This window comes from Pan troglodytes, chromosome 7 (assembly GCF_028858775.2).
Source record: "Pan troglodytes isolate AG18354 chromosome 7, NHGRI_mPanTro3-v2.0_pri, whole genome shotgun sequence".
NCBI classification, from domain to species: Eukaryota; Metazoa; Chordata; class Mammalia; order Primates; family Hominidae; genus Pan; species Pan troglodytes.
Window position 1 is genome coordinate 88,454,204 of NC_072405.2, and position 25,407 is coordinate 88,479,610.

General features: G+C 42.8%; 1 long non-coding RNA gene across 2 annotated transcripts; it reads right to left on the bottom strand.

The window, feature by feature from the left end:
* Positions 1-3,203: 3,203 nt before the first annotated feature.
* Positions 3,204-20,134, bottom strand: LOC104007655 (uncharacterized). 2 transcript variants are annotated; one of them, XR_010159615.1, is made up of 3 exons: positions 16,005-20,134; positions 11,407-11,589; positions 3,204-10,888 (listed from the first exon to the last, which is right to left on the bottom strand). It is a non-coding gene; the product is annotated as an uncharacterized LOC104007655 (long non-coding RNA). The 2 variants fall into 2 exon arrangements; XR_010159616.1 differs by having other exon boundaries at positions 3,204-9,472; positions 10,746-10,888; positions 11,407-20,134.
* Between the last annotated feature and the right edge of the window lie 5,273 nt (positions 20,135-25,407).

The window sequence follows — 25,407 nt, forward strand, 5'->3', positions numbered from 1 at the left end:
CACACCACCACCACACCCAGCTAATTTTTGTATTTTTTGTAGAGACAGGGTTTTGCCGTGTTGCCCAGGCTGTTCTCAAACTCCTGGGCTCAAGCAATCCACGCTCCTCGGTCTCCCAACGTGCCGGGATTACAGGCGTGAACCACCACACCTGGCTTCAGATACTTTAAATGAAGACTTCTAAGCAAATGAAGCATGGGCAGAATTTTGTTCTGTGGCAACTTTCATGATCAGCCTTTGAGAAGACATCATGGGCAAGGCATGACTAGTAGGGAATGTACCTTTTTACACAAATACCAGAACTTATGTGGCCAATATGTAAGTTCTTCTTGGGAAGCCACATTTATTTCTTGGAGTCTTCTTGGGAGGCTACATCTCTTCCAAGGATGCAGCTGTTATCCCCAATATTTTTTTATCTTCTCTTGGCACTTTCCTTCACATCTCCTCAGTTGTGCCATATCATCATTCTTTCTTTTTTTTTTTTTGACAGAGTCTCACTCTGTCACCTAGGATGGAGCACAGTGGCATAATCTCAGCTCACTACAACCTCCACCTCACAGGCTCAGGTGATCTTCCCACCTCAGCCTCCCTAATAGCTGGGACTACAGGCCCGTGCCACCATACCCTGCTAACACTTGTATTTTTAGTAGAGGATAGGTTTTTGCCATGTTGGCCAGGCTGGTCTCAAACTTCTGGCCTCAAGTGATCCACCCGCCTTGGCCTCTCAAAGTGCTGGGATTACAGGCAAGAGCCACCACACCCAGCCAGCCTATCATTATTCTTTCTGTGTAGATTTGAAGTTGATGGATTTGATTTTTGGAAAAAAACAAAAACCAGTAAGCATTGTTTGATTCGGCTGAAGTTTTTCTTTTAACAGAAAACAATGAGGAAGGGATTCCTTATTTAATAAATGGTGTTGGGAAAACTGGCTAGCCATATGCAGAAAATTGAAACTGGACCCCTTCCATACTACACCTTATACAAAAATTAACTCAAGATGGATTAAAAACTTAAATGTAAAACCCAAAACTATAGAAACCCTAGAGGAAAATCTAGGCAATACCATTCAGTACATAGGCACGGGCTAAGGTTTCATGACGAAATTGCCAAAAGCAATTGCAACAAAAGCAAAAAATTGACAAATGGGATCTAATTAAACTAAAGAGCTTCTGCACAGCAAAAGAAAGTATCATCAGAGCAAACAGGCAACCTACAAAGTGGGAGAAAATTTTTGCAATCTATCCATCTGACAAAGATCTAGTATCCAGAACCTACAAGGAACTTAAACAAATTTACAAGAAAAAAAAAACATTGAAAAGTGGGCAAAGGCCATGAACAGACAATTCTCAAAAGAAGACATTCATGTGGCCAAGAAACATATGAAAAAAAAGCTCAACATAACTGATCATTAGAGAAATGCAAATCAAAACCACAATGAGATGCCATTTCACGCCAGTCAGAATGGAAATTATTAAAAAGTCAAGAAACACTGCTGGGTGCAGTGGCTCATGCCTAAAATCCCAGCACTTTGGTAGGCCAAGGCAAGTGGATCACTTGAGGCCAGGAGTTGGAGACCAGCCTGGCCAATGTGGCAAAATCCTGTCTCTACCAAAAATATAAAAATTAGCCAGGCATGGTGGCGCATGCCTGTAATCCCAGCTACTCAGGAGGCTGAGGCAGGAGAATCGCTTGAACCTGGGAGGCAGAGGTTGCAGTGAGCCGAGTTCGTGCCACTACACTCCAGTCTGGGTGACACAGCAAGACTCTGTCTCAAAACAAAACAAAACAAAACAAACCGCAAGAAGTCAAGAAACAAGAGATGGCTGGCAATGTTGCAGAGAAATAGGAACACTTACACTGTTGGTGAGAATGTAAATTAGTTCAGTCATTGTGGAAGACCGTGTGGTGATTCCTCAAAGATCTAGAACCAGAAATATCATTTGACCCAGCAATGCCATTACTGGGTACAGACCCAAAGGAATATAAATCATTCTATTACAAAGATACATGCACACATATGTTCATTGCAGCACTATTCACAATAGCAAAAACATGGAATCAACCCAAATGCCCATCAATGATAAGGTGGATAAAGAAAGTGTGGTACATATACACCATGGAATACTATGCAGCCATAAAAAGGAAAAAGATCATGTCCTTTGCAGAGACATGGATGAAGCTAGACACCATAATCCTCAGCAAACTAACACAGGAACGGTAAACCAAACACCACATGTTCTCACTTATAAGTGGGAGCTGAACAATGAGAACATATGGACACAAGGAGGGGAACAACACACCTCCTGGAAGGGAGAAGGGGAAGGGAGAGCATTAGGTAAAATAGCTAATGCATGCTGGGCTTAATACCTAGGTGATGGGTTGATAACTGCAGCAAACCACCATGGCCCTTGTTTACCTATGTAACGAACCTTCACATCCTGCACATGTACCCTGGAACTTAAAATAAAAAAGGTTTAAAAGGCATTGTTTGGGCCGGGCGCGGTGGCTCACGCCTGTAATCCCAGCACTTTGGGAGGCCGAGGCGGGCGGATCACGAGGTCAGGAGATCGAGACCATCCTGGCTAACACAGTGAAACCCCGTCTCTACTAAAAATACAAAAAATTAGCCGGGCGTGGTAGCGGGCGCCTGTAGTCCCAGCTACTCGGGAGGCTGAGGCAGGAGAATGGCGTGAACCCGGGAGGCGGAGCTTGCAGTGAGCCGAGATCGCGCCACTGCACTCCAGCCTGGGCGACAGAGCGAGACTCCGTCTCAAAAAAAAAAAAAAAAAAAAAAAAAAAAAAAAAGGCATTGTTTGATAAATGAAGTAGCTGACCAAACTGAGTAATGTATTTTTGGTCAAGAATAAAATGACAAGGCTGAGTGCAGTGGCTCACGCCTGTAATCCCAGCATTTTGGGAGGCCAACGTGGGAGGATCACTTGAGGCCAGGAGGTTGAGACCAACCTGGGCAACATAGCAAGACCTACCTCTACATAAAAACTAAAAATTAGCCAAGCATGGTGGTGCACACCTGCGGTCCCATCTACTCAGGGGGCTGAGGTTAGAGAATCGCTTGAGCCCAGGAGGTTGAGGCAGCAGTGAGCCATGATCACGCCACTCCACTCAAGCCTGGGAGACAGAGCAAGACCCTGTCTCAAAAATAAATAAAATTACAATAAAATCATGAGACCAGATTTTTGAGGAAACTCAACAGCTAGCTTGAGGACAAATACTGGAGGGGTTCTAGAAGACTTTTGAGCAATACAGTGTAAAATATGAGTATGTTCTCCCCACGCGAGTACAGAAAGCAAGTGCAGTCATTGAATGAATCAACTGATATATTTATTTAAAATCTAGTCTTCTTCCTTCAGACAGATACCTGACATGGGTTGCACTAACAACTTTATGTATTATGCTGGAGAACCCCATGTCTGCAGCTCACAAACATAATATACAAATGCACTAACATGAGACTGAAAATAAGTGCCGTACGTCAAAAACAAATGGAAACCTGGCCAGGCACGGTGGCGCAAGTCTGTCTGTAATCCCAGGTCTTGGGAGGCCAAGGTGGGCAGGCAGATCATTTGATGCCAGGAGTTCAAGACCAGCCTGACTAACCTGGTGAAACCCCATCTCTACTAAAAATACAAAAATTATCCGGGCATCATGGCGGGTGCCTGTGATCCTGAGCACAGCTGCTCAGGAGAGTGAGGCAGGAGAATCGCTATAGCCTGAGAGGTGGAGGTTGCAGTGACCAGAGAGATCAGGACACTGCACTCCAGCCTGGGTGACAGAGTGAGACTCTTTCTCAAAAAAAAAGGAAACCTAATCTCAATTAAATAAATTTTCTTCACAGAAAAATACACATGGCCAAGGAAAACAAAATTAAAACACCATCTTTGTTTTTTTGTTTGTTTGTTTTTGTTTCTGTTTTTGTTTCTGAGATGGAGTTTCACTCTTGTTGCCAGGCTGGAGTGCAGTGGCGCGATCTCAGCTCACTGCAAACTCCGCCTCCCGGGTTCAAGCCATTCTCCTGCCTCAGCCTCCCGAGTAGCTGGGATTACAGGCATGTGCCACCACACCTGGCTAATTTTGTATTTTTAGCAGAGATGGGGTTTCTCCATGTTGGTCAGGGTGGTCTCGAACTCCCAACCTCAGGTGATCCGCCCGCCTTGGCCTCCCAAAGTGCTGGGATTACAGGCATGAGCCACCGCGCCCAGCAAAACATCATCTTTGATATTGGGTTAGAGGATAAATCAAATTTTCTTTATTGTATTCAATTTATTTTCACTCAAGATGTTATTTTTTACTAAGATGCTTAATGTGTAAGGGAGGTAATAAATGTCAGTACGTAATAAATCTGAGATAAATTTAGCAAAAAAAATTTCTCTTCTAAAAAGAAGCTGCTCCTTAGTATAGTCTAGAGAGGGTCCCAGTGAAGGAGTCAGCAATTCTGACAAATCCAGGATTCTGGCCTCACCCTGTCATTAAGCAACTATGGGTTTCCAGGCAGGTGCCACAATCAACCCAGCCCCTGAAAATTCCTGTCCAGCTCTCAACGCATGTAACAGTTTCTTATCTCTCACCTGTGCTGCAAAATTCCCTTTCTAAGCACTGCAATGAGCACCTTTAGTCCCTGTATTAGTTAATGTTCATACTGGCAGGAAGAAACACCCAAGACTTGGTAATTTGTAAAGAAAAAGAGATTTAATGGACTCACAGTTCCACATGGCTGGGGAGGTCTCACAATCTCATAGCTGAAGGCAAAAGAGGAGCAAAGGCACTTCTTACATGGCAGCAGACAAGAGAGCATGTGCAGGAGAACTGCCCTTTATAAAACCATCCGCTCTCATGAGACTTATTCACTGTCTCAAGAACAGCATGGGAAAAACTGCCCCCCTGATTCAATTACCTCCCACTGGGTCCCTCCCATGACATGTGGTGATTATGGGAACTATGATTCAAGATGAGATTTGGGTGGGGACGCAGCCAAACCGTATCAGTTCTAATTTCATTATGGAACTGAAATATGTCATTTATTTCTACATAAAGAAATACCTTAAAAGTTATTTACTTTAGTTATCCTTCACCCATTAAATCATGAGAAAAGATAATAAATGATAAATGTGGTTCATTGTTATAAAATAAATTCTCTTCCTAGCTAGTTTTATTTGCTCAATTCAAAATTTGAACAGTATCATCAGTATATATTTTTGGTATTTATATGAAATTAGTACTTCATAAATATGAATCATGCTATTAACTGTGTATATTGCGATATTCTCTAATCACTGTCATTTGCATACTACGCAACTCTTATCTTTAATAGTCAAAGGACTGAAGAAAATTTTGGAAAGTGCACTGCACATTTCTGTCTACAGACTATATGATATTACAGCTTGATCTTTAAACACTTGTAAGAAACTGTCTACAGTAAAACATTTCCACCTCCATCAAGCTAACAAACTCCAGGAGAAACTCATTTTAAAAACCCCATGGAGTAGAAAGAAGATTATGAGGTTGTTTTACTTCAAACAGAATAAAGACATTTTTAAAAAGTTTTCAAGTTTGGACATCTTTCCCCCATCAGATTACTTCTTTTTTCTGTAAAAATAGGGGGAAACAATGATAAGTTTTTATTTAAATATGCAAAAGCGAAAAGATAATGTAATAAGGGTTATAACTGCTATTTATAAAACATTTGAGATAATAAGTGATGTGGATCTCTTAGGAAAGCAAAGAAATAGTGCATCATTTTGCTATGTCTCTTTGGTTGGTGTTTTTAATACTTGGGTTTTAAGGGGGTTGGCTCTGACAGTGGCTGTTCAATGTGTAAAGCTCCTTAACACCAGTCCCATAACAGATCACACTTCCTGGAAGGGGTAAAGCTATTTAAGAACATGCATCTTGCAGAGGGATTCATGGAACCTGTCTTCTGAAATGATATCCAGCTTTAACCATGGTAGTTTCTTCTGGAGGCATAAAACCATGATTTTCTTCTTTCTCAGTAATTCATGCTAAACCAAGAAGCCATTTGGGAATAGAAAAAGTCAAGAGTGTTTATGGTTTTGTTCAGATGAGGAATCAACAATCAGGAAAATGAAGAGAGTTAACAGCAAACTGATTTTTAATACTTCTCTGGTGGACTTCCCTTGTACAGTTTGATTTCCCACTATTTCCCCCAAGTAAATGCTTGTGCTCTGGGCATGCTGATCTGTCCACAGCAGTTCACAAAGTGTGAGTTTCCAGACCAGGTGCACCAGCATCACTAGGGAGCTTGCCAGAATGCAACTCATCACACCTCATACCAGACCTACTAAATCAGAAAGTCTGCTGTGGAGCTCAGGGACATGTATGTTATTAACGAGTTCTCTGGATGAGTCTGATGCACGCTGGAGCTGGAGAACCACTAGTCTGCAGCATGTGGCCTGCCTTATTCTCAATTCATTCACTTTCTCCTTTGTTTTAATGACTTTCCTTCAGCCCTAAGCATCTAACTAAACATCACCCCCCTCAAATCTGGTCTTGCTATTTCACCAAACTTTGACAACTCCCTACTTGAAATCATATTTATTATCACCTACATACCACAATTAAATGTTACCTAGGTCTGCAGTGATTTAAGGTCATACATGTCTTACATTGTTCTCTAAGTTATTTCTATCCTGTGTTTGTTTTATCACTTCAATTCAAATGAAGGCCTCTTGAAGGCAGGACCTATGTCTTATAGATAGTCCCCAACTTACAATGGTTCAACTTAAGATTTTTCAACTTTACAATGGTACAAAAGGAATATACATTCAGTAGAAAGCAGTGTGATTCTCTTTCTCGATGCTGGGCAGTAAGCCACAGCTGCCAGGAAGCCACAGGACCACGAGGGTAAGCAACTGACACTATACAGTGCACTGCATTGCCAGATGATTTTGCCCAAGTATGGGCTAATGGAAGTGTTCTGAACATGTTTAAGGTACGCTAGGCTAAGCTATAATACTCAGTAGAGTAGGTGTATTAAATGCATTCTTTTTGTTTTTGTTTTTTGTTTTTTGGGTTTTTTTGAGACAGAGTCTTTCTCTGTAGCCCAGGCTGGAGTCAGTGGCGTGATCTCGGCTCACTGCAACCTCCGCCTCCCAGGTTTAAGCGATTCTCCTGCCTCAGCCTCCTGAGTAGCTGGGATTACAAGCATGCGCCACCACACCCAGCTAATTTTTGTATTTTTAGCAGAGATGGGGTTTCACCATATTGGCCAGGCTGGTCTTGAACTGCTGACCTCAGGTGATCTGCCCCCTTCAGCCTCCCAAAGTGCTGGGATTACAGGCATAAACCACCGTGCCCATCGCCTAAATGCATTTTCATCTTACAATATTTTCATCTTACAATAGACTTATCAGGACGTAACTTCGTTGTAAATCGAGAGGCATCTATACATTATTTTACTTCCCACAGCGTCTATCAGTGCTTAAGCTACAGTAAGTCCTATGAAAATGCCCACATTTTTGTTGCTTTTGTTCCCTCTCCTAAATGCTTCTTTCTTCTTTCCGCCAACTTCTATATATCCAAATTCCACCTATTTTTCAAGTTTCAGCTCAAATGGCAATTTCTCTGATCAGGCTTATTCTCTATAAAGAAATATTTTTCTTGCTTGGAAAAACCATAGAATTTAATGATATCTTTTCGTTTTTCTGCTTCATACTACAGTCATTTGTACATGTATCATCTCTCTCATCACTGAAAATGGAAATAATTGTTCTAACCCACTGCTTTTTTTTTTAAAGGAAGAAAATAATTTTAGAATGCCTCAGGGTATGGGAGTATAATTAGTTTATTTTCCCTAATATTTTTCCTCTGATTTTTTGGAATTCGTCTATTTACACAGGAAGTAACTCTCACGTTTCAGAGAGATAGTCTTTTTCCTAGGTACACTGAGGGTCTGGAACAGGATCTGTGTGCTGGAGACAATTGTTACAATTTGTGTGGTCTAATGAGTGGTCTCAGAAGATTAGACATAAAGTAACGGGAATCTGCAGGAAATCGAGCCACAAGGAAACCAGGGCAACTTTAAGTCACATTGGTAAAAAAGAAAAGAGCCTCACCCCAGGGTAAGGACCAGTAGCAGAAGGCTTAATTGTTACCATGTCATGGTGTGAACCCACTGGTGCGGCTGCCTGGGCTAATGGGAACCTGATGCAGCCAGCTTCCCGAAACACACCAGTTACGACTTCAAACACTGCAGCCCAGTCTTTAGGAGGGAGCAGACTGGATTCACAGTCACAGGCTTATTTCTTCAACAAAGGAGATACCTCCCTGCCTCCACCCCTATCAGCTACAACAGGCTGCACCAGGACCCAAGCAGGACTCTGAAATGACCCCTCCTGTTTTGCCCACTTAATACTTAATTCTAACCTCCTCCCTCGGTATTCTGCATAAAAGTCTTCTGGACTTAGCAACCTCCAAGAGCCCCTGGCTTTCTGAGCTTGCAGACTCAGGAGTGAGAGAAAACTCACAGGTCATTTGCCAGCATATCCCACTTGGCCGTCTGGGAATGCATCCCAGGTCTACATATGTGTGTCATGAAATCAGGTATTGAGAATTCATCACAGATGAGCATGGGTAATGCCAGGACGGAGGGTCCATGGGTGAGCCAAAACCTTCCAGGTCTGGCTCTCCTGTTCCTACCTGCATCTTTCACTACTATTTTACCACCAGTTCTTGACAAGAAAATGCCAAAGTAGCAGGCAATGAATTCCTCAGCTTATGTGCCTGGAAAACGGTTTCCAGTCCCTGGTATTTGAGATCAGCTCAAGGCCTGGGGCAGGCCAGCATCGCCCCAGGGCTCCTCTCTGAAAAGGAGGGGTGTTCTGGAACTTAGAGCTTCCTGAGCTCTTTACTCCTACTCCAATCCCCAGAGACAGGCTCGGTGTTTTTCCTCTGCTGAGATTTCTCAAGTTCCCTTTTTTACATCCCTTATCGACATGTAAACTCCACACTAGGGTGAAAAGGTAGGTGTTTAAGATAGACGGCAACAGCTGGGATCAACTGCCTCTTAAAAGGCTGTCTTGATGAAATGCATCTCTTTATATTTGGGGCATTTGTAAGCAGAATGGGAATGAAACTTGAGAAGATTATGTGATAAGCAGAGCATATCCTGTCAAGAGCGGGAGTGTTTCTCTAATAACACAAAGATGAGCTTCTAGATAGCCCACCAGATAGCCAGCCGTCTTCCGCCCAGCGTCTCCCATCATAAATCTTCATTCTTACTCAGGTTTTCTGTAGATTTTTAAGGCTAGAGCTCATTTCCCTGGAGAGACAGGCCTAAGGAAAGATCTGGAATTCCTCCAGTTAAAAAAAAAAAACACCATTCTGCTTAATCAACATTTACTCCATCAGAATCAATATCCTGCAGAGGGTGGTTTACATTGTTCTCAAGTCTGTTTGCAGGTGGCTGAGCAAAGATACAGTTCCTGACCTGGATTTTCTGAAAAGGAAAAGAAAATATTCCTCAGAATAGAAAAAAAAAAAAAAAACCCAACCGAACTCCACTTTTTACACATAAGCTTCCTTTTGTGAGATATTCTGCCTAGGGTTGCACTCCTAACAAATTTCAGTAAGCTGATCTAGTTCAAGAACATCTTTTTTCCTAGAATTACCTGTTATTTTTCACTAAAAGGGCTCAATCATTTACCAAGCATTTGTTAAGTTATTGGTCCTCTTGGAATCTTAATTTCTCTATCCCTGATAATAGTACCTGACCTGTAGTTTCTAAATGAAATCGTATGTGTAAAATTACCTAGCCTGTGTTGGACATTCAAGAATAAGTTTCTCACTTTTCTTGATTTATCCATTGAGTGGATAAGAGGAGAATGGGTTTTGGAACTTGAACTAGGTTCAACTTCTTGCTCCTTTACTTTTCACAGGCTGCCTCTAAGGCAAAACCCTTAGCCTAGTATGTTCCCTGAACTCCAGTCTCCTCATCTGTAAAAGTAGGATAGTGATAGTTTTCTTCATTTCAGAGAGGGCTAAAGAGAACCAAATGAACAAATATAAACTTTGTAGGAGGCATTTGAAATCGTAAAGCACATAAAACTTTTTAGTTATAATCATTAATACTCTTCACAATGGAATAAAATGCACCAAATACTATTATACTTAACCACAAATATACTTAAGAAATTAAAAATCAATTGTTTCTTAATTTATAGAAACCAATTATGATGCATCTTGTTCTAGTTTTGCTAGATTCCTTAAGATTTTGACTCTTTTGGAGGAAGGCTTTTGTAGAGGGGCTGCACCACATGAAATGTTCAAAACACATACTCTTTGAGCTACAAGGAAGAAACCCAGAAAATAAAGGTCTCTTGAAGTCAAATATATGGATACGTAAATAATTTAAGAAACTCCGAGTAGACTATTTGTGTTCATGGTGCTCATCTTTCCCTGTTTGAGCTCCCCTTGCTTCCTGAGCAGGATCACGCGCCCTGGGACCCAGTGTAGGTGGAACAGCTGGGGATCCTCCCAGCCTCCCGATGTCACAGCTTATCAGTGTTGACGGACAGAGCACACAAGGCCTTTCCTGCCTTGCTGACCAAACAGAAGACACACTTCTCTGTTTCCACCTTGCTCTTTTCTTCTTGCAAAGGAAAGAGCAACTTTGTTTATGACACTGAAATATATAGGAAGCAATCAATGCATTAATGTCACTGGGCAAATTCCATCCCTGGATGTCAGTGTGACCTAATTCCATTACCTACCTAGTTCTTGGGAACTCCAAAGTCCAAGGCAGACAACTGTTGATCATCTGCAGAAGAAACGCCATAGATCTTATGAAAATCATAGACACTCAAGACCCTCATTTTTGTTTATTTTAACTGGAAGGGTAGGAAGCTGGAACCATCTGTGAATTAGAGAATGTACATATTAGATAAAGCAACTACACATGCTACAAATGGAACACACGTGCACACACACACACACACACCACAATCCATTGGTTGTAAATTTGAAAGTAATAAGTTAATCTTATGTAAATTTTGGTTTGGGGTTGACCATTTCACAGATTTCCAAATATATATATGTGACAAGGTTTTAGTGGAATCTCGTTTTTCTTAATTTACATCTCAAAAGTAAAGGTAAGCATAACCCTGAAGAAGTCTGAATTCACTTCCATATAATTAATAGATAAAAATCAGTGAATTCATTTATTGTTTCTTCCATAAATATTCAGTGAGTGCTTACTGTGTACCAGGCACTGGGCTTGGTACTGAATTTACATTGATGAATAAAACCAATATGGTTCCTACCCTCTATGTTGGCTTTCTGTATTAAACAGTGTGTGCAGCTTCATTCCCTGTGGTCTAAGGAAGGAGAGAATGGCACGAGAAAACTGTCTCCACAGTCATGGTAACCTCTAACCTGAGCCAATGGGTAGGAAACAGTCGCCTTTGTCAGTTGGCAAGGCAAACCTGAGGCCATCAGGGCATTCTGGCATAGCCACGAATAGCACACGCTCTGGAGTCAATCTGTCTGGGTTGAATCCGGACTTCTCCACTCTCTAGCTGTGTGCTCTTGGGCAAAATACTTGATCTCCCTGTGAATCTGAAAAACAGTAGTAATATTTATATACACCTCATAAGGCTGTTGCCATGATTAACTAAGTCAAAACACATAAATCCATTAGAACAGTGCCTGGAAAATAGCAGGTGTTCAATAAATGTTAGCAATTGTTATTCTTATCTGACCTTATCTCCCATCATAGCTCTGCACACAGCCTGGAGTCCAAGCAGGGTTACTTCCCTTCTTGGCCTCTGCCACAATTTCCCCTGCCTACTTCTCCTCTCTACCCCCACACCCATGCTTTCACACATGGTGTGAGAGCCTGGACAGCTTTACCATTTCTTTTCTTCCTAGCAAACTTTTCTTGTATTCTTAAAGGCTCAGCTCAGGCTGGGTGCAGTGGCTCACGCCTGTAATCCCAACACTTTAGGAAGCCGAGGTGGGTGGATCATTTGAGGTCAGGAGTTCAAGACAAGGCTGGCCAACATGGTGAACCCTGTCTCTACTAAAAATACAAAAATTAGCTGGGCGGTAGTGGCGCATGCCTGTAATCCCAATTATTCAGGAGGCTGAGGAGGCAGAGGTTGGGGTGAGCCGAGATGACACCACTATACCCCAGTCTGGGCAACAGAGTGAGAATCTGTCTCAAAAAAAAAAAAAAAAAGAGTTTAAAGGCTCAGCTCAAGCTCCCTTCCTCTAGGAAAATCTCCTTGTCCCTGACTGCCAACAGCCAGGTGTCCCTCCACTCTGCTCTTCCAAAAGCTGTGCACAGCTCTAACCCTCGATTGCACACTGGACTCTAAGGGCTTACTTGTGTGTTTCCTCTCACCGGATGGGGGCTGCTATAAGGCCATAGGAGGGGCTCCATCAATGTTTGTTGAATGAATGGATGAATGAGTCAGTGGAAGGAAGGAAAGAAGGGAGGGAGTGTCCCTGGAACAATCTAATTGGGATACTGAATTGTAATGTGTGGAGCAGGCAGTGAAGAACTCTGAGCCCAGTGATTATTTCCTCTTCCCAAGGCTACCGCTCTCTGCTATTGGCCTAAAGACATAAGGGCAGACAGAGATTCAGCTAGAAACATGGAGCAGTTAACTTATTTATGACTTTACAACCCATGAGATCTGACCACACCAGAGGCCTGCAAGCACCCTTAAGATAGTATCGGCAGGCCAGGCGCAGTGGCTCACATCTGTAATCTCAACACTTAGGGAGGCTGAGGCTGCAGTGAGCTATGACTGTGCCACTACACTCCAGTCTAGGCAATAAAGTAAGACCCTGTCTCAAGAAAAAAAAAAAAAAGATAGCATATGTACCAAACCTCTCTTTGCATGTGAATACCTGCATTTCTCAAGAGGTATGTTTATCCATAGTTTTAAGAATATCGAGTCTAGAAAGTCCATAGCGTCCCTTGGTAGTATTTGCTTCAGGATACTACTCAGCAGAAATGACCTTTCTTAAGCTGCAAATCAAGTCCATGATTACTGTCCTCAGAATTGGTTCATTCTTTCAATCTCTGGTTCACCAAAAGCATTACATTTTGATGAACTATTTGCATTTCCAACCAAAAAAATGAATGTTAACTTCCCAATACCAAAGACCCCAGGCACATTAACGTTTACCAAACACACATGCACTGAGGGGGCTGGGGTAGGAGGGGGATGTTATGTTTGGATATCTTTCAGATCACAGTGCTGAAAAAAATCACAGACGGACTCATTCATTGAGATCTCTGAAAGGGGTAGGTGTAATGTTCATCGGGTAAAACTTTGAACTAGTAAGAGCTTTTAATTTCCCCAATCTGAATAGGAACAATTAAACATTAGAAAAACAAAGTATAGTTTTTCAAGTTTCAAAAACAATATCTCCATATCCTTGTCTTATTTTCGCTCTCATCTTTCTTAGTCTTCTGCATAAGACCTACTTTGGGTGTATATTGAGCAATCCCCATATCTCCATGTCTGGTTGCCAGGGTGAGCCACTTCCATTTTAAGAAATAAGGCTTTCTGATAGCTGTCCTCAAAATAGGTTCATATTTTTACGCACTAATTTATTAATTATTTATCAGCCTAAGACAAATATTCCATGCACAAAGGGGATAAAATAGGGAGCAAAATCTGCCCTCTGCCCTGGGAAAGTTTTGGCTAGTTTGTGAGACTACTTGAGGGGGATGATTTGCATGTGTGTACCTAACTTTAACTGACAAGTGTATTTTGAAGATATTCCACAAGAATTGAATATTTTATAAAATTTAATTTTTTACCAAATGACATAGTCATATCCCCTGACATACTATCTGGATACAATAGGCACTTGGTCAAACTTCATTCCTTTTTTTTTCTACCTTTGAAAATCAAATTGTGTTTAAGATGCATTTAGGGTCTTGATATTTCTGGTAAAGCATCAAATCCCACTGCACTGAGGAGCTGACTAATGGAGAATTTAAGAGCATAGTCTTTGGAGGTAGACTGATCTGGCTTTCAGTGCTGGTTCTCTCTGGCACTTGGTAGAAAAGTAATCCTCAGGAAGGAGCTTAAGCTCTCTAAACCTTAAGTTCCTCATCTGAAAAATGGGGGAAATAGTACCCATTTCACTGTGTTGTCAGAAGAATTGCTCGAGATAAAGTATATAACTCTCTGCTCATGTGGGTCCTGCATCAGTGGTAGCTACACTACTTTTTTTCTTTTCTTTTCCTTTTTTTTTTTTTTTGAGACAAGGTCTCACTCTGTCATCTAGACTAGAGTGCAGTGGCACGATCAGAGCTCACTGCAGCCTCAGCCTCCTTAGGCTCAAGTGATCCTCCCATCTTAGCCTCCTGAGTAGCTGGGACTATAGGTGCACACCACCATGCCTGGCTAGTTTTTTTTTTTTTTGTTTTTTTTTTTTTTTTTGTAGAGACAGGGTTTTACCATGTTGCCCAGGCTGGTCTTGAACTCCTGGCCTCAAGCAATCAGCCGCCTCCAACTCCCATGGTGCTGGGATTACAGGTGTGAGCCACCGTGCCCAGCCAGTAGCTACTATTTATTTAATTTTTGTGTGTGTGTGTGTGTGTGTGACGGTGTCTCGATCTGTCACCCAGGCTGGAGTGCAGTGACGCAATCTCAGCTCACTGCAAGCTCCGCCTCCCGGATTCACGCCATTATCCTGCCTCAGCCTCCCGAGTAGCTGGGACTACAGGCGTCCGCCACCACGCTTGGCTAATTTTTTTTGTATTTTTAGTAGCGTCGGGGTTTCACCGTGTTAGCCAGGATGGTCTTGATATCCTGACCTCGTGATCTGCCCACCTCGGCCTCCCAAAGTGCTGGGATTACAGGTGTAAGCCACCACACCGACCACCAGTAGCTACTATTTAATGTAAATAATCACCACACCCAACTTCCCAGTTCATCTGCTTTGGGAAATCAACTCATCAACACTGGATTTTCTTTTCTTTTCTTTTTTTGAGATGGAGTTTCCGCTCTTGTTGCCCAGGCTAGAGTGCGATGGCATAATCTTGGCTCACTGCAACCTCTGTCTCCTGGGTTGAAGCAATTCTCATGCCTCAGCCTCCCAAGTAGCTGGGATTACACGTGTGTGCCACCACACCCAGCAAATTTTGTATTTTTAGTAGAGACAGGGTTTCACCATGTTAGCCAGGCTGGTCTTGAACTCCTGACCTTGTGATCCACCTGCCTTGGCCTCCCAAAGTGCTGGGATTACAGGCACGAGCCACCGTGCCTGGTCTGATTTTTGTATTTTTTTGTGGAGACAGGATTTTGCCATGTTGCCCAGGCTGGTCTTGAACTCCTGAGCTCAAGCAATCTGCCTGCTTTGGCCTCCTAAAGTGTTGGGATTACAGACATGAGCCACTGCGCCGGCCTAACACTGGATTTGTTTAAGGCAAAACATGCCTGTAATTTGCATCCAAACATCAACTCCAGAAAGGGAAACTATGGGATTCTGTTATCTTTGTTATTGTTTAAGATGTATTATGACAACCACCTTTCCCCCAAGAACATTCCCTACCTGGCAGAAAGGGGTTTGTACCCACAGGCCAGTGTACATTCTTCCCAATGTGATGGATGCAAATCTTGCTCTATATCTACCTACCTTTCTTACCCAAGAGGTTTATCAAGCCTGAACCCTGTAAACTCTTTAAGGTTCTCATTTATGCTCTTTCTTTTCATTAATACGTCCTCCCAGAGCACCACTTTGGGACTACACATTCTGGGACAGAGGTATTAACAGAATAGATCCATCCAAGGGAGAGCCATACGCTAGCTGCAGCATAGCCATGTCCAGCAGTGACCCTGTGGGCATACCCTGCCTGCTCGTGTGTGTCCTCTCCCAGTTACTGTTTACGTTGAGTTACATGAGTCAAGCAGCCAGGCTCCATGTGGCAAAGTATACAGTAGACAGCGCATTGTACTTTGCAGAGCCCGTGATTGAGGGAAACCAATGCTCCCTCTTAAAATTACCTTTGCAAAATATTTAATATAAAACAGTAGTTCTTAAGTCTGGAGGAGTCTTGGAATCTTGAAAATCAGCAGATCTGTTCAACAGAATACACAGGGCTCTCTTCCTGGGGCTGGAGGAAATATACCCAATTTTTACATATAAATTTTTCATCCCATTTCAGAGGACTCAGACTCCCTGCAGGTTTTTTTTTTTTTTTTTTTTTTTTTTTTGAGACCGAGTTTCACTCTTGTTGCCCAGGCTGGAGTGCAATGGTGCGATCTTGGCTCACTGCAACCTCCACCTCCTGGGTTCAAGCGATTCTCCTGCCTCAGCCTTCCAGAGTAGCTGGGATTACAGGCATGTGCCACCATGCCCGGGTACTTTTGTATTTTTAGTAGAGATGGGGTTTCTCCATGTTGGTCAGGCTGGTCTCGAACTCCTGACCTCAGATGATCCGCCCGCCTCGTCCTCCTGAAGTGCTGGGATTACAGGGATGAGCCACCGCGCCCGGCCCTCCCTGCAGTTTTTCCACACACTCTTTTGGGTATCCACCTAATCTAGGAGAATCTAAAACAGCACCTAAATTCTCATCTCATCCAGATTCTAGTGGTCTCTTTTTTTCAATCATGAGAAATCCAATGAAGTGGTGAGCTCCTAAGAATTCAAACATTAAGTCAGATCCCACAGTGTGGACTCTGTCTCTGCTCTGGGTGTCTCTGTCTGTTACAGGGGGATGATCATTCATCCTACCAGGAATATCCTGGCAGGTTTCCTCAGGCCCAGGCATTGTACAAAACTCCAGAAGCTGCTCAGTCCGAGAAGCGGAGCGCTATGCAGAAAGCCCCCGGCATCGTGACGACATGGGACCTTTAGTGAGCAGTTGTTTGAGGTCATTTTCTCATCAGTAGCAGCAGGCTCAAAATGGATGTGCAATGCAAACCAGGAGACTAGGGAGCACCGAGCAGCCTCAGGGGTTGTTTTCTGCCTGGTTCAAGAGAAACTGCCGTAGAAATTTTTGCCGCCAGCCTGTTGTTGAGTGACAGGAAGAGAAAAAAGGATCATTTGAAGGCTCCCTGATTCAAATGGCGTATACAGAATGCCAGGCCCTGGCTGCCCTGGAGAAAGCCACTCTGGTGCCAGCTTAGGGAACAAATGTGTTCCCACTGTCTCCTGGAAAGGCTTTCCCCACCCCTGCTGAGGGGGTGGATTTCAAAGCAGCTGACTTCTTGCCCTTTTTAATAGGACTGCAAGTGTTCCCATTTTAATTCTAAAACTTTCTCCCAATTTTCCACTCCTCCAAGGCCTCCCAAGAAAAGCTGGTATTCTGGGTCACTGAAATGGCGTCAGGTTATTAAGCAGAGAAAGGGGATTAGAGGAACAGTTCCTAGCAGCAGCAGCAGCGAACACAGTTATGGTATTGAGAGCTTGCGTTGCATGTTAATAAAATGCTATAAAACATCAAACCCTAAAGGTAGCAGTGAAAGCCACGTAAGTCCTTTCCGGAGTTTGCCTTCTGCAGCTGTGGATCTAAAAGTTCCCTGCCTTTCCTGTACTTTCATAATCACGCTTTTCCTCCTTTAGAGACACACGCAGCCTCACTCCCAAACCATGGTGTGTTTTAAATGCTGACCACCCCATCTTTCCCTGGCACCATGGAGCGTTTCAGTCTAAAACCCTGGGGTCTGTGAATTCTGGCCAGTGCGCTGGGGAGAGGTAGTAGAGTAATTAAGTTAGCTGTTAGCTGCTGTGAGCGGACTTCGGTATTTCATCGCAGCTGCCTGCCTCTGTCTCCCCAGCCGCCCTCCCACATCTTCCTATGAGACCGGCTGTGTGTGTGAAGGAGGTGCTGTTTCCCACAGCTCTGATCTAATTCAGCTGAAATTCAATCTCCGTGTGACCAACCTCAGCCAGCGCTCTCCCACCCACCGCCGGCCTCCCCTCTGCAGGCTGTGTGTGCTGCCCATTTACACCATCAATCCCACAGCCTCCCCTCCACCAGCCCCTGGGTATAGACTTACGGTGTCAGCAGGCCAGCCTTGGGGGCTCGCCTGCTGCCCGGACGCTCACCCCTCATCCCCAGTACTCCGAGGGGAGACACTCTATACCTGCCACTCGGTGGCCTGAATGGGGCCTGTGAGTTATCGCAGGAGAAAGGGCAGTGGGGCCAGCTGAGGCTGAGAACCCAAAACAGATGTCAGAGACATCAGGCCACGTTTTCCATGGATCTTCAGTGCCCAGAAAGATTTATGACCTCTTTTAACCCCCTTTTAACGTGGGTTGAACTGGGCTTGTCTTATAGCGGGGAAACAAGTCTGGCGGTCATTCAGAAAGTCACCAGAGCGACAGGGCCTGCCCTGGGTCTGTGGACCCTTGCTTCCTTTCTTTGTCATCCCTCTCTTAAGCTCCATCCCTTAGCCTCTGTGTTTGGTGGGGACATTCCATCACAGACTCATCAGAGCTCTCCATCCCTTGACAGCCCAAAGCTGCTTGTGGCTTTGACCCTAAATGGTATTCAATTTGGGTTTGCATCTTCATACTGAACAAGGAAATAATAAGTATCTTTTAGAAGAGCAGAGATTGCAGAAGGCCAGCACTGGCCAGTGATGCAGGGCCCTGGCTTTTTTTTTTTTTTCTGGTCTAATTGTTGCCTAATCATGTTATCCTGGATCAGGCGCACTTTCTTTTGACTAAGAAAGCTTTGAACTTTGCTTTGCACTTCCTGCAAGAGGAGGATTTCTACCTCGGGGCAGAGAGGCACAGGAAGGCAGAGGTTTGCGGGTACCTTTTACAAGCCCTATGAAGCAAAAGGGAAGGGGTTTACAAAGGCGTCATAATTAGAAATGATGTGTCAGGGCAGGCAGGCACCACTAGAATGTGACCCTGCCGGTCTCCTCCCAGGCTGCTGCAGGAACACGGGAAATTCAGCGTGGCTTCAGCACGGGCACTCAAGCCATTTTCCAATGCAAAGGATCCCAGTCTTCCAACCTTCCATTAGTTTTACTGCACAGATTGATAAGTGACAGGCAGGGTCACACCTTCATGCTTATTTTTTTTTAAGAGAATTATAATTTGCATGAAGAGATTCCTTTTTGCTAACAATCCACCCGCTCGCTTATCTTGATCTACAGATAAAAACAGGACAGTGGAGCTGGAAAGTGTTTCCCGCACCTCCCTCAGACTCCCAGACACTCAATTTGCATTCAGTCTCAGAGAGAGTTTAGAGCCTGCTGTGTCTCCTTTTTTTGGACAGTGGGTAGTTATGACCGGAATTAAAAGGAGAAAAGTCTCCAGCACTTAAAAAAATCAACCAACTTTTTAAATGAACTTCTGCTAACAGTTAGGCTGTGTCACGGAGGGAGGTGTCCTGGGAGGGAACCTCACCCCTCCCTAGAGAAGAGGAAGCTTCCCGCAGCCAACCTCAGAAATAATCGTCTCCCTGAGTCCTGAGAAAACTGCCCCAAATGTTAACACATCAATCTTAAGGAAACGAGCCTGGCTTTTACTGACTTAATTTCATATAATTATTTCAGAGTTTAAGTCTTTACAAGAAAGAGGGAGTGGAGGGAAAGGATCAGAAAATTGAAGGGGATGAACAGAAGAGGAATGAGATTCCTTTGTTTTGAAGATTCCCATTTCTCTCCCAGTGTGCAGGGCATCTTTATCTGTGCTTTCGTCTCTCAGGAGCAAATGCACAGCACACTCAACAGCATGTGGAGAAGCTTGGAAGGCGCTGATTTCGGCTCAAGTCCATTTTTAAAGGACACTTTAATAAAGCTTCCTCTTGTGTCTTGGATCTTAGAACACCAAATGTACAGTGAAATGAGGTCAGAAGACCTGCGTGCCAGTCCTGACTCCTGACCACTAAGTTATGATGTAGTTGGCACAAGTCATTAAGCTTCGGGGACTTTATTACATCTCTAAAATGGAGGTAATGAGACCTCCCCTGCCCCCCTCTGGGGGGTTATATATAGGAAAATAGGAAAACACTTTGAAAAGTTAAAAATGCTGCTATACAGTCAAAAGTTATTATTCTTACAATAATAAAGTTCATTATGAGTATTCTGTAAGTACATTTTTTAATTTAATTTTTTTACATAGAAACAGGTTCTCACTATGTTGCCCAAGCTGGTCTCAACCTCCTGAGCTCAAGTGATCCTCCTGCCTTGGCCTCCCAAATAGCTGGGATTACAGGCATGATCCATGATGCCCAGCCTGTAAGCAGTTTATTATCAGTATTCACATAAGAGCCAGCAGCATAGAATTTGTTAAGTAAGGAAAAAGCTCGGACACCATCTAGTCCAATCAGTTTTAAATGCATCCATTTAAAATGTAAATGACAAAGCCTCATCCTCCAGAAATATTGATTCCATAGGTGTAGATTAGCCCAGAAATCTGGATTTTAGATCTCCACCTTGGGATATTCAGAGATAGAATCCAACAACCTGACTTTGAGCAATGTTGTTTTGCAAAACGAGGACATTTCTCATTCTCCTACTCCCTGGCCATATCCTTCCTCCCACTGGGGCTGAGTGTGAGAATAGAGTACATTACTTTCACATCTCTTCATTAATATTTCAGAATCTACAATGTGAAGGACTGGGAAGAAACAAAGCAGAATGGGGGATTATGTTGATGGGTTTGGTTTCCCTTTAATGATGAGAAAAAATGCATGTCTGCTCTGAGCAGATGATAAATTGATCCAGAAAATGTTGCACAAGTGTTCTTTGCTAAGCTTCAGGGTCAAAGTCAACAATATAAAAGAAAATATACCTCCGTTTAGTTGAAAAGGACTTACGTTCAAGGCATTGCACAACAGGGCTGGTGTGGGTTACACTCTGTCAAATGGCCCTGTTCATTTATTCAGCTTTCCACAGATCTTTGCCAAAGAGGACAATGAGGGAAAGAGACAGATTTAGCTGTTGTGGTTGCAGTTTGTTTTTGCACCTGGTGGGTTTTTTTTTTAAATGACAATAGTTTGAGAATATCACGACAACATTTTTAAAGATAATGAAATCATTTGTATGTGAAGTTGGGATAATGAAATGACAAGCCTCTCATAAAAGGAATCTCCTTTTAGTAACCATTGCCTATACTTGCATTAAGGGAAAAAAAAAAATGAACCGAGGAAGAACTTTCTAGAAAGATAGATAGCTCCTAGAAATCTGGGAGCTTTTCATCATTATTAAACTCATTTGTCTTGCAACTTTCTATTCCTAAAATGACCAAAAAATTTAACAAAAGCAGTCTCTGGAAAACCAAAATAGAGAACTCATAACATATTCCATTTACTCATAGGAAACTCTCAGGTACCTCCTCACACCTCTTTACACACAGTTCTAATGCACATCTGCATGCACACACGTGTAAGTGTGTGTCTATATTGGTCTTCTCTGCTCACAGTAAACACTGAACATCAGAAAATTAGGGTAGAAGAATTTCTGAAAATAGGTGCATTGATAACCAGAGTGATTGGTCAATGGACTGATGAAAAGCAGGGAGACGAGAGTATATTTAAAAGTTTTCAAAATAACTTCAGAATCTGAAAATTTGGGACCCTTTATGTGCCCTATTGCATTGCAGCAGAGTAACAAAATCTTGTTCACTGTCATGATCCCAAGGCATCAAGAAAAAAATTAAATTTCATCCATTTTCTCTGTTTAAGAAGGTACTCAACAATGTATTTTGAAAAGATTTTCATCAAAATGTTTAAAATTAAAAGGTGTCCATGCTGAAAGAGACAAATCCTTATGTTTCCAGAATTCTCATTTACTCAAAAATCTTTTTTCCCAAAGTTTCTGAATAAGCAAAGTTTGTCTAAGGAGCAAAGATTGGGAGAGAGGAGGAGGGGGAGGAGGAACAGCTGTTCTGAATTAAGAAGCATGTTAATGACAGCACAGGAGTCAGAAAGATGCTCGGGTTCGCCTGCTGGTCTAAGAGGCAATGTATTAAACTGTCTAATAAAAACAATTGTTCTAGGCCTGTGATAATGGACATGAGGAGAAAGATTTGGAAGACAGCATTGACGAATGAAGTATCTGTGGCATAAAACCACCCTCTCCTGCGCCCTCAGTCCAAGGCTGTTATCAGAAGTAGGTGACACTGCACAGGCACGGGGTGACGAGGGGCGTGCTGGAAATGGCCCAGTCTAACTCACTCACATTTTGGCTTCACAGGGAGCATTTTCTGAGAGGGTCGATCACCTGAACTGCAAATGGGCCAGGGCAGGAACAAGAGGGGAGAAAAGGGGATGCTTTCAACAGGAAGATTAATGATAAACACGAAATAGCATGATGACTGTGAAGGTTTCAGGCACCGGAGATGCTAAGAAAAAAGAAAACAGAAAGTCTTTTTATCTTTACAGTGGTTCCTATAAAGGGGTCAGCAGGTCGTGGTAGAAACTATCAGTTAATTATCTCTAGGTCAGCAGCATGCCTCTAGTCAGAGAGCCCAGCCCCCTTGCAAGGAGACCCTGAGCTCACTGATGCCGACCAGGAAAGGCCAGGGGTTGGGGGAGGAATCTTCCGACCCACCTTCCTGAGCAGGAGACAGAAGCTGCACCAAGCCCCTCATCCTGCTTGCCTCTCACCCCTGAATCTACATCCCATAGACACTGAAAACGTTCCCCAAACCTGCCACTGACTAGGGAGCTCTGTCTGAATAGAAATAGGACCGAGACTAAAGTGTCCCTATTTTAGAAATGGAGAGATACTCTAGGAACACAATCAGAATCAAAAACTGCTGTCTCCAGAGCCTAAACCTGACCTTGACTTCAGCCTTCACCTTCTCCCTGGCCACTTGACAAGACGTAGTCACATTTAGGACACTGAAAATATGTAAACCCTTCAAAAAGTTTTTAAATCCTGTGTCATGTCATCTAATTTGTGCTGTAGATAAGAAATATAAATACACATGCATTATTATGTTTTTTTAAAAAGGCAGAAATCCTAGGTATCAACAACTTCCTAAACATAAATGACTCCTAAATCCAGCTCTTTCCTCAGCCCTGGACTTGGATTTCCAATTGCCCGCTGGAAATATCCACCTGGCTATCCCATAACTTGTAAACGATTTGTTTGTGAACAAATTCACTTTCTTGCAGACGCAGGTCTGTTGTCACCTTTTCTGTTTGTCAAGTTATTGAGACGAAGTAAGACTAATAGGATGAATAATCACAAACACATCTGTCCCATCTCACAACAGAAGTAAAGACTTGTATTGACTGGTTCTTAAGGACATGTAAAGGATTTAGAAGCTGATTCAAGAATGTGTGCATCATGGTCTTACATATCAGCAATTCTGAATCATGAGTAGTCGAGATAAGTTGTAATAGTTTTTATCACTGTTATGATCTCTTAGGTATACAGCCCCAGGAGTTTCCCTTGACAGAAGTAGACTCTGAGAAAAGTTTGGCATTGGGTGCCCATATCCCCATTGCTGGCCCTTTGCTTCAAGCGTAGAGAACTGCTCACTCAGAACCCATCCCAAAAATGGTCCTACCCATATTGTCTTTTCTCATAGACTCACAGAAAGTTGAACCTAAAAAAAAGACATTAGAGATCTTCTAGTTCAGCCCCTTTATGTTCAGATGAGGTCACGGAGATTGAAAGAAGGGCTATCCCCGTCGGTCACAGAAATCCAGTGGTAGAGCTGTAACTAGAACAAAGATCATCTGTGGTGTTCCTCTTTCCTTTCTGCTTTCACAACTATACTATAATGAAGAAAAATTAATACCTTTCCAAGAGATATTTACATTTTAACAGGGTTCAAAGAATCAAGCTAACCCAGCGATAAGAGCAGAGCATTAGGGATCAACTGCACAACAGAGCAGGTGTTTATAGGCTAGCTACCTATGAGGCTGAGTATTCTGAAATACATTCCTTTCAACATCACAGAGGTCTGACGTGTTTACATAGCTTCCTTGTCTCTTAAACTCCTTTCAATATTAATGCCTTCATGACTGGAAAGGAAAACATCTGAAGTGACTACATTGTATTACTTACTGTACAGTGTGCATGTCATAACCAGATTCACCATGTAATTTAGGGCTTCCTCTTATATGTGCAGTAATCTGCAGTATTTCCCTTGAAGAAAATTGAGGCTAATAAGAAATTCTCCTTTCCTTTTCTAGTTGTTCTTTGTATTTTGTTACCAATTTAGTGATGGCTCAACTATAAGTTTGAGCAGGAGGAAGGACTAAAGGTGTGGAGCAAGGTCATGCACATGGGCATGGGTCCAAGAGATGTCTGTGTTTACTGTCCTTGATGATTGTCAAGTCATTTCCCCTGGGTGTCCTAATTCAATTGCAAGAGAACCAACATGTCTAGTCCCAGGCATTGCTTCTGTAACACTATCTCACTTCCTTATCACTTCCCCATCCTTCCCTCTTTCAAGACTGGAAATAGCTTTGTCATTTCCATTTACCTTCACCTCTATCTTCCCCACTTCCTTCCCATTTACCTTAGCAAGATAAATACAAAAGAAACTATGTTCAGAAGACATACTTGACCTAGCATGTCATAGATGTGCAATAAGCATGCTGAGATTAATCCCATAATTGGTATCCCTTCCTCCGTGCCTACGGATAGATGCCCTGGAGAAACTGGCTTAGTATTAATGAAAAACACACACATAAGTTGTACGTGATACAGATTGAAATATTACTTAAATGCCAACAAGCGTGAAGATTATGATTCTAAATAAGATTTTTGACATTTTTCATTGAGTTTTCCAGGGCTCCTTACAAGGAAGCTACAGGAATTTTTTCACAAAGGATCTATCCACCACTGTGAAATCCAAGTTCTGTTCCATGTCTTCAAAAATCTTGAGCCGTTTTGCAGTCTATTCCATCATACATTTATGTTTGTTTTAACATAAAATTTCCCCAAAACGTCTTGTAAAATGGATGCTTCAAGAAGATGCACGATGTTTATCCTATGACTTTCAAAAGCCCCTGTAATACCACTGCATACTCCAGCTTGAGAAATCAAACGTAACCATCAAAGGAACCATGAAAAGAGCCATGCTCTTTGAAGGCCAGGGTCCCAATTTTATTTTAAGGCTTTTTCTTTTTATCAATTATAAAATCTGACAAGTGTTTCTACTAAATAAGTATATTCAACTTTTTTTTTTTTTTTGAAACAGGGTCTTGCTCTGTCACCCAGGCTGGAGTACAGTGGTTCGATCTCAGCTCACTGCAACCTCCGCCTCCCAGGTTCCAGTGATTCTCCTGCCTCAGCCTCCCGAGTAGCTGGGATTACAGGCACCCGCCACCATGCTTGGCTAATTTTTGTATTTTTAGTAGAGACGGGGTTTCACCATGTTGGGCAGGTTGATCTTGAACTCTTGACCTCAGGTGATCCACCCGCCTAGGCCTCCCAAAGTGCTGGCGTTACAGGTGTGAGCCAAGGCGCCCAGCCAGTATAT